Source organism: Oncorhynchus nerka, linkage group LG9b (assembly GCF_034236695.1).
Source record: "Oncorhynchus nerka isolate Pitt River linkage group LG9b, Oner_Uvic_2.0, whole genome shotgun sequence".
Lineage (NCBI taxonomy): Eukaryota > Metazoa > Chordata > Actinopteri > Salmoniformes > Salmonidae > Oncorhynchus > Oncorhynchus nerka.
The window spans coordinates 21,126,597-21,136,768 of record NC_088424.1 but is presented as its reverse complement, the minus strand read 5'-3'; the positions used below and the strand labels follow the sequence as shown (position 1 = coordinate 21,136,768).

Sequence of the window (10,172 nt, the reverse complement as noted above, 5' to 3'; positions counted from 1 at the left end):
AGCAGTTCAAATATTGTCTAGACAATGAATAACAGTTATTTCTGTAGGGGAAAACCCCTTCTCATAATTTGACCATAAATTAGTAGACTATAGCTCACAGACAGCTGACGGAAGAGCAGAGTATGTGCACTGGACTAGGTTGTCACGTGTGAATTGTAATTTAACCCACATAGAGGCGTAATAACTTTCCCTCTACAAATTTCTAATCTGTGAAAGATCGGGAGTCGAGAACATAACCTTAGAAAAGTTTTAGGCTAGGACATCTGAATAAATGTTGTGAGGATGTTATATTCTGCAACAATGTGGCAGATATTGCTCTATAACCATAAACACTAAAGCACATTTTGGCATTTTTAAATCGTGGACACTGGAACACAATCTTTCGGGGGTTTTTAATAGTTTTTTTGGTCATGAAAATGTTTTCAAATAAGCACTATTCGATGGGGATTCTGCGTTCCGTGATGTCTCTACTGTTCTGTGTCCAGGTCGGTCTGGCTTTCTCTGTGGCTGGACAGGAGAACACCTGTGATGCAAACGGCAGCGTCTACTATGTAGGAGAATGGCATTTTTTAGACTCGGACCATTGCACGCAGTGTGAATGCACCACAGAGGGGTCTTCTTGTGCAAGGACGGAATGCACCTCTGCACACCGCTTGCATCCATGTCAGCCACTATCCCACTGATTGCTGCCCAAGATGTGAGAAGATAGGCTGTGAGTACCAGGGGAGAGGTGTACGAACTGGGACAAAACTTCCAGGTAGGCTACAATAAATATTGCCGTACTTGGCACGATATGATCAGGTAAATTTTTATCTCGAATTAATAAAAATAATATTTCTGGGTTGTCATTTACTTCTCAAATGTCTATTGAGTTGACTGATGTATATTGATTTTCCTCTTACTATCATGATGGTCGTTCTGCTACCCCCTGAAGTGGGCGCTCCAAAGTCTGTCTGTGCGCGCTGGTCAACTGTAAGTGCTGTAATTTTGAAGTGGAAACATCTAGGAGCAACATCAGCTCAGCCGCAAAGTGGTAGGCCACATAAACTCACAGCGATTCAGACAGCTAGCGGGCTGGGGCTAGCAAGTTAGCAGAAGAAGAAGGATGAGGGACGTAGCGACGGAAGAAGTCTGTTGTAGCCCTCTCGTGCTGTTACTGTCGGGAGATCAGTTGTGATGGATCAGCAGGGCTCCGTGTGATAAAAGGGTCCAGAACAATTGTCAAAATAGGAATAGTGGCCAAAGAATTTGTCCGATGGGCCTCTTCAGCTAACAGTCCGATATGCTCTAGACAGCGAGCGGGCCGCGGCTAGCAGATGGGCATTCAGGGGATGTCGCGAGCCAGTTGAAAAAAAACCTTGGGCAGACTACGTATGAATCGGCCGGGCTCTGTGTCGGCAGTAAAAGGGGTCCAGGCCAATTGGAAAAATAGGTATTGTAGCCCAAGGAGTGGCTGATGGACCTCTTCGGCTAGCCGGGAGATGGGCCTAGCAAAGGCTAGCTCCAGGCTAATTGGTTCTTGTTTTGGGACAGAGACGTTAGCCAGGAGTGACCACTCGGATAGCAGCTAGCTAGATTCAGGACAAAAGGTTCAGAGCTTGCGGTAGAAATCCAGAGATATGGAGAAAAATAAGTATGATTTGCTCTGGTTTGAATCACGCTGTGCAGACTGGCAAGTGTTGTTCGGGCTAAAGGTTAGCTGATGACCGCTAGCTGACTACTAGATAGTAACTAGTTAGCTGGCTAGCTTCTGTTGGGGGTTCCAGTTGAAAAGTAAAGAAAATAGCAGATCCATACCACATTAAGTGAGGCGGATTGCAGGAGAGTATGTTGAAATTGAGGTTAAGAATAATATTTTTTAAATATATGCGAATAAAAAATATATAAAAAGATGTATACACATGACACGACAAGACAAAGACGTCTGACTGCTACGCCATCTTGTTTGGATACAGTATAGCTGGTTAATTTTACACCTGCTCAATTAGGTTAGTAGCTGAAAAGCTGTTACTGACAGGGACTGTATCTTGTGGAGATACTGCCACATGGAGGCAGTATGCTGCTGTTAAATGCTGAATCTTGCTACATTTACAGCCAGTCTATTCAAATGTGACAGTGCAGATGTAAATTGAGAGAACAGACATAGACATACATCACCCAGTTGATATTGAGATTCTTCTGGGGGCACATTGTAAGTTTTTTGATAATCTCCTTCATAGTCCTCATCCACAATATTGAATGGGTTCTTCAGTAATATTTGTTGTTTGTTTCTAATTGCATCTATGTTTCTAGTTTGTGATTAGGTTGCTGTGCTATTGATTACATACAACTCTTTGTTGTCTGTTGCTGTAAATCAGCAGAATCATTAGCCACAGTTCAACCTGCTTGAAGAATAAACTCCTTTGCTTCAGTGGAAAGAGGAAAGCAGAGCCAACAAAGCCAAGCAGAAATTCAATACCCTCTCAGTCAATGAATTAAAATATGAAACGACTCTGGCAACAGAAAAGCCAAGCCAGTGAGATTTACTCTTGGCTCATTGTCCTCTTGATGAGGTTATTATGGTTAATGGGAGATCCCTAAGGGGATAATCAGAGGCCCTCTGACACAGCACTGGATGAGCTAAGAGACATTAAGCCCAGAGCCTCATGGTGTTATTTTCTTTCACTTCATTTAACTCAACCTCTGTATCTGAACCACATGCAGAGATGCTGATAAACATCCAATATCGTGACAGGGGAAAACATCTGTTAACGGTTTACATGAACTCAATACAATAAAACATACATTACACATACAGTACCAGTCAGAAGTTTGAACACACCTACTCATGCAAGGGTTTTTCTTTATTTTACTATGTTCTACATTGTCGAATAATAGTGAAGACATCAAAACTATGAAATAACACAAATGGAATCATGTAGTAACCAAAAAAGTGTTAAACAAATCAGAATATATTTTATATTTTTCAAAGTAGCCACCCTTTGCCTTAATGACAGCTTTGCACACTCTTGGCATTCTCTCTACCAGCTTCACCTGGAATGCTTTTCCAAAAGTCTTGGAGGAGTTCCCAGATATGCTGAGCGCTTGTTAGTTGCTTTTACTTCACTCTGCTGTCCAACTCATCCCAAACCATCTCAACTGGGTTGAGGTCGGGGGATTGTGGAGGCCAGGTCATCTGATGCAGCATTCCACCACTCTCATTCTTGGTCAAATAGCCCTTATACATAGCCTGGAGGTGTGTTGGGTCATTGTCCTGTTGAAAAACACATTTTAGTCCCACTAAGCGTAAACCAGATGGGATGGCGTATCGCTGCAGAATGCTGTGGTAGCCTTGCTGGTTAAGTGTGCATTGAATTCTAAATGAATCACAGACAGTGTCACCAGCAAAGCACCATCACACCTCCTCCTCCATGCTTCACGGTGGGAACCATTAATGTGGTTATCATCCATTCACCTACCCTGTTCTCAGTGGCAGTCCTCATGAGAGCCAGTTTCATCATAACGCTTGATGGTTTTTGCTACTGCACTTGAAGAAACTTTAAAAGTTCTTGAAATTTTACAGACTGACTGACCTTCATGTCTTAAAGTAATGATGGATTGTCATTTCTCTGTGCTTATTTGAGCTGTTCTTGCCATAATATGGACTTGGTCGAGTGCCCTGTCTCAATAAATGACAAATAACATCTTGGGAGGTATTTTCTGTCCAACTGCTCATGTCTAAAAGTGATACAATATCTGCCAGTGGCAGTCTAAAGAACACTGGTAGGACTATGTCTGTGGTTGCAACCCAAATTACACCCTATTCCCCTATGGCCTCTGGTCAAAAGTAGTGCACTATAAAAGGAATAGGGTGCCATTTGGGACACCGTCCTCTGTCTCTGACAGCCTGTGTTCTGTTCTGTGTGATTGGCAGCCAAGTGAGTGCGAGCAGTGTACCTGTGACAGTGATGGCATCGCCCGCTGCCTAGTGGCAGACTGTGCCCCCCCCCGCCCTGCGTCAACCCTGTCAACACCAATGGGAAGTGCTTCCCTGAATGCCCAGAGGGTGAGTGAACTGACCTCGTGGTTATTACATAGAACCTTCGAACGGATTACAATTTTTTGAAAGATGTCCCGGAGAGACAGAGAAGTGGGTAATCTGCTGTGGATGATATAGAACATTGAGGGAAATAGGGAAAGAAGGAACGTGTCTAAGTATGTTTCACCTAAGTAGCAGCTAGCATATCCATCAGTGTCAATATTAGCTAGCTACAATCATGATTCCTAAATAATAATGAGCAAAACTCACTCAAATAGCATCTCTTTTTCTCCACACACGCTTACAGTAAGTGGCTGTGCGATATCACAGGTCATCAAATTCTTTATTGACAAGGAAGTAATTCTATTTTAAATTACTCTGGGAAAAGGGAGATGAGAGAGGGCTAGATACAGGGAAGATGATGTTCACATTCCTCACATTGTCTATTCTCTGTGCAGAAACAGTTCATAATTGACTTCTTATTGTGATTGATGCATGCCGTTAGTTTTGTCACATTACTGTTGTCAGCACCACAAGCAGCAATATACTGTATGAATGTGATCATTTATCCAAACAAATAGAAGTAGTGGGGGAAGAATAACTATATCAGCATGAAATAATGCTCTTCACACACCGTTACCAATGACCGATCCACTCTCTCCTATTCTACCTGAGACACACAATAGCTATTTAAAAGGCAGTTTATCGAGTTGGAAAGTAGCCATTTGAAGATGCATTCATGGTTTGATTTTAGGTGGTCTATGACTGCACAATTAAGTATACATAGTTTTTTAAATTACAGTAATTCAGAGTTAATCAAGTCTTATTGTCTGTAGTTAAACTTCCACTGAAAATACCCTCTCCTCTTTACGGTAGAGGTGACAGTTATATCCTCATGGAAAGAGAAGTGCAATGCAAAATATCACAACCAAATGGCAAGTTAAGATAAAGTATTGTGTGTTTCCCCAGGGCCCTCCTGCTATGTGGATTTGACCCACAGCCAGGTGATCCCAGGGGGGGAACCTGTATGGGTGGACTCCTGCACAAAGTGTCACTGTCACGACGCTGGCTACTGGGAGGGCAACCGCTGAAGGTTACTTAGGTGGTTATCAGCAGGACTTGAAGAGGAAGAGACACTAACTGTAGCATGTAGTACCAATGTGGATCTATTTGCGTTCTCTTGTCTAAACCTAAACCTATTCCAAATGACTATCAATGAATGAACTTGTGAAGTGGCAGCTCACTCTCAAATCAAAGTTTGTTCAGGCTTAAAAAGTGGTCTAATGTCAAGATGAGTCAACGTCCCACACAATCTTCTGTCGATACATTTGATATGAATGGAACATTATAGATGTGAAAAAATAGGTTCTGAAAGCTAATGCCTAGTGTAAGAAACATTAACATTCTGTATGAATATTATAGTTTTGTAAACTATAAACAACTCACTATGAGAATGTCAGAGACCCATAATTGTATGTAACTGTGTCACTTTTGCTGGACCCCAGGAAAGTGGCTGCTGCCTTGGCAGCAGCTAATGGGGATCCATAATATACTGAACAAACATATAAATGCAACATATTAGAAAATCTGTCAATTTGAATAAATGTATTAGGCCCAAATCTATGGATTTCACATGACTGAGAATACAGATATGCATCTGTTGGTCACAGATACCTTAAAAAGGGTAGGGGTGTGGATCAGAAAACCAGTCAGCATCTGGTGTGACCACCATTTGCCTCATGCAGTGCGACTTCGCAAAGAGTTGATCCGGCTGTTGATTGTGGCCTGTGGAATGTTGTCCCACTCCTCTTCAATGGCTGTGTGAAGTTGCTAGCTATTGGTGGGAACTGGAATACACTGTCGTACACGTCGATCCAGAGCATCCAAAACATGCTCAATGGGTGACATGTCTGGTGAGTATGCAGGCCATGGAAAAACAGGTACATTTTCAGCTTCCAGGAATTGTGTACAGATCCTTGCGACATGGGGCCGTGCATTATCATGCTGAAACATGAGGTGATGGCAGCGGATGAATGGCACAACAATGGGCCTCAGGATCTTGTCACGGTATCTCTGTGCATTCAGATTTCCATTGATAAAATGCAATTGAGTTCTTTGTTCATAGCTTATGCCTTTCCATACCACAACCCCACCGCCACCATGGGGCACTCTGTTCACATTGACGTCAGCAAACCCGCTCACCCACACAATGCCACACACGTGCTCTGTGGTTGTGAGGCCGGTTGGACATAATGCCAAATTCTCTAAAACGACGTTGGAGGCGGCTTATGGTAGAAAAAGTAACATTAAATTATCTGGCAACAGCTCTGGTAGACATTCCTGCAGTCAGCATGCCAATTGCACTCTCCCTCAAAACTTGAGACATCTGTGTTATTGTGTTGTTACGAATCCCTTTTGGCCCGACAGTCTAGGGGGGATGGTAATGAGACCCGTAACATAACTCATGCAAATTATTATTGTGACAAAGTAAAAGTGTGCACGAAATAACCACGACAACAGAAATCTACCGTCAAACTCTAGGTTTATTTATAAACACACGGTAATGGGGGGAGCAGGAAAAGGGGCTGAGCTGGACCCAAGAAAAGAAACAATAAGTATTCAAAAACACCCCTAAGCTAGACTAGCCTACTTTAACAACAGCTAACTAACTAACCAAAAATACAGTTGGTGGTCCGCCCAGTTCTAACTAGTGTATTTAACAAAGTTCACCTACGGGGGTAGTGTATGCCCATGGGCGACTTGTCTTGGTTTCCCCTTTTCCCACCAGCAAACAAACACAAACACCATAACCAAAAACAATACTCACAGGTGATGACAAAGTGCTATGGAGGTGCTTAAACAAAAGAGAGGTTAAGACACAAAGCGAGAGTGAAACACAGAGACCTACAGACATGGCATTTACAGAGAGATTGAGCTAGAGATTGCTCTAGAGCAAACAAATGATGGGGTTTTTAAACCATGGGGAAGGAACTGTGATAGGATAGGAAGTAGGAGGAGGTGTGTCTTCTGATTGATGATTGATTGTTGACTGATTGGGGAGTGATGGTTTTCACCTGTGAGGGGAGAAGGAGAGAAAAGAAACACACACAGGATACACACACACACAGGATAACTGTATCCGTAACATGTGTTGTGTGACAAAACTGTGCATTTTAGATTGGCCTTTTATTGTCCCCAGCACAATGTTCACCTGTGTACTGATCATGCTGTTTAATCAGCTTCTTAATATGCCACACCTGTTAGGTGGATGGATTCTCTTGGGAAATGAGAAATGCCTACTAACAGGGATGTTAGCAAATGTGTGCACAAAATATGAGATAAAGAATAATTTTGTGCATATGGGACATTTCTGGGGTCTTTTCTTTCAGCTTATGAAACATGGGACCAACACTTTACATGTTGGGTTAATATTTTTGTTCAGTGTAAATACAAATACAAACAAATTGGTATGAACATGAAAACTATACACTGTTCACTTGCTTCCTTCACATCCATTTTGAAGGGACCATTGCATGGAAACCAAAAAGGAGGGAAACTGTTCTTCTTCTGTATGTTTGTGTGCAGCATATTGGTCCATGCTGGCATGAATAGACTACATGGATAGACTACATGGATAGACTACATGGATAGACTACATGGATAGACTACATGGATAGACATGGATAGACTATATGGATAGACTATATGGATAGACTGGATAGACTATATGGATAGACTACTAGACTATGGATAGACTACATGAATAGACTATATGGATAGTGGAGACATGGTGAACGGCGTCCCATTTCTCCTCCGCGCACTGGAACCAGTTGTCCACCGCAGGAGCTTCGGTCTGACTCTGATGCCAAGGAGCTGGTACCCCAGTACGCACTGGAAGGTGGAGAGTTTAGTGGAGGAGTGGCGAAGCAAGTCCTGGGCCATCACTGCCGAGGGCACGAACGCTCCAGACCCTCGAAGTGAACTGGGGACCCCCGATCAGACACTATGTCCTCAGGCACCCCGTAGTGCGTAAACAAGGCCTCCGCAATCTGTAGGGCCGTAGGGAGACCGGGCAGAGGAAGGAGACGGCAGGACTTAGAGAAACGATCCACAACAACCAGGATCGTGGTGTTTCCCTGTGATGGGGGAAGATCGGTCAGGACATCAATCGACAGGTGCGACCATGGCCATTGTGGAACGGGTAAGGGATGTAACTTACCTCTGGGCAGGTGCCTAGGAGCCTTACACTGCGCGCACACTGAGCAAGAGGAAACATAAACCCTCACATCCTTAGCCAAGGTGGGCCACCAGTACTTCCCACTCAGACAGCACACCGTTCGACCGATGCCTGGCTGACCAGCGGTAGGTGACGTGTGGGCCCAAAAGATCAGCCGGTCACAGACAGCAGACGGAATGTACAGACGCCCAGCGGGACACTGGAGGGGAGCGGGCTCTACACGTATCGTCTGCTCAATGTCCGCGTCCAGCTCCCACACTACCGGTGCCACCAGGCAGGAGGCCGGGAGTATGGGGGTAGGATCCATGGGCTGCTCCTCTGTGTCATACAGCAGGGACAGTGTGTCTGCCTTCACGTTCTGGGAACCTGGTCTGTACGAAAGGGTAAAAACAAAACGGGTGAAAGACATGGCCCACCTTGCCTGGCGAGGGTTTAGTCTCCTCGCTGCGCGGATGTACTCCAGATTGCGGTGGTCAGTCCAGATGAGAAAAGGGTGTTTAGCTCCCTCAAGCCAATGTCTACACACCTTCAGAGCCTTGACGACAGCCAACAGCTCCCGGTCCCCTACGTCATAGTTTCGCTCTGCCGGGCTGAGCTTCCTCGAGAAGAAGGCACAGGGGCGGAGCTTCGGTGGTGTACCGTAGCGCTGACAGAGCACGGCTCCTATCCCAGCCTCGGACGCGTCCACTTCCACTATGAACGCCAAAGAGGGTTCCGGATGGGCCAGCACGGGAGCCGAGGTAGGGACCCTGGGCACAGGCTGGGGAATATCGCCGCCCCAAGGCAGAGCTTGAGGCAGCGAAAGCTGAGAGGCGGCGATATGAGGAGGCAGCACGGCAGCGCGGCTGGGACGAGAGGTAGCCCCAAAAATGTATTGCGGGGGCACACTGGGAGTGTGGCTACGTCAGGTAGGAGACCTGCGCCAACCCCCGTGCTTACCGTGGAGAGAGGTGGACCAGGTAAGCACCGTGTTATGCCGTGAGGCGCACGGTGTCCCTGGTGCGCAGGCATAGCCCGGTGCGTTACAGCGCAGCGCCTCGTATCGGCCGGGCTAGAGTGGGCATCGAGCCAGGTGCCATGAAGCCGGCTCAGCGCATCTGGTCTCCAGTGCGTCTCCTCGGGCCGGGGTACATGGCACCAGACCTACACAAGGTGTCCCCGGTTCACCAGCACAGCCCAGTGTGTTTTTTTTTCCACCTCGCCGCACTGGCCTGGCTACGGGGAGTATCCAACCAGGTAGGGTTGTGCAGGCTCGGTGCTCGAGACCTCCAGTGCGCCTCCACGGTCCGGTCTATCCGGTGCCTCCTCCACGCACCAGTCCTCCTCCAAGCACCAAGCTGTCTCTCCGTCTCCTCCCTACAGGTGCTCCCGCCTGTCCAGCCCTGCCAGAGTCTCGCGTCTGTCCTGAGCTGCCAGAGTCTCGCGTCTGTCCTGAGCTGCCAGAGTCTCCCGTCTGTCCTGAGCTGCCAGAGTCTCCCGTCTGTCCTGAGCTGCCAGAGTCTCCCGTCTGTCCTGAGCTGCCAGAGTCTCCCGTCTGTCCTGAGCTGCCAGAATCTCCCGTCTGTCCTGAGCTGCCAGAGCCACCCGCCAGTCAGGAGCTGCCAGAATCGCCCTTCACTCCGGAGCTGCCGGAGTCTCCCGCATGTCCGGTTCTGCCGGAATCTCCTGTCCATTCGGAACCCGTTGCTAGGGTCCCCAATCCGGGGTCGGTGGCGAGGGTCGCCACTCCTAAGGTGCCACATAAGTGGGCCGAGACTATGATGGAGTGGGGTCCACGTCCCGCTCCAGAGCCGCCACCGCTGTAAATGCCCACCCAGACCCTCCCCTATAGGTTCAGGTTTTGCGGCCGGAGTCCGCAACTTTGGGGGGGGTACTGTCACGTTCTGACCTTAGTTCCTTTTTTATGATTTTATTTTA

At 46.5% G+C, this 10,172-nt stretch overlaps 1 pseudogene; it reads left to right on the top strand.

The window, feature by feature from the left end:
• Positions 1-243: 243 nt before the first annotated feature.
• LOC115113939 (von Willebrand factor C domain-containing protein 2-like) lies at positions 244-5,626 on the top strand (annotated as a pseudogene).
• The last annotated feature ends 4,546 nt before the right edge of the window (positions 5,627-10,172 follow it).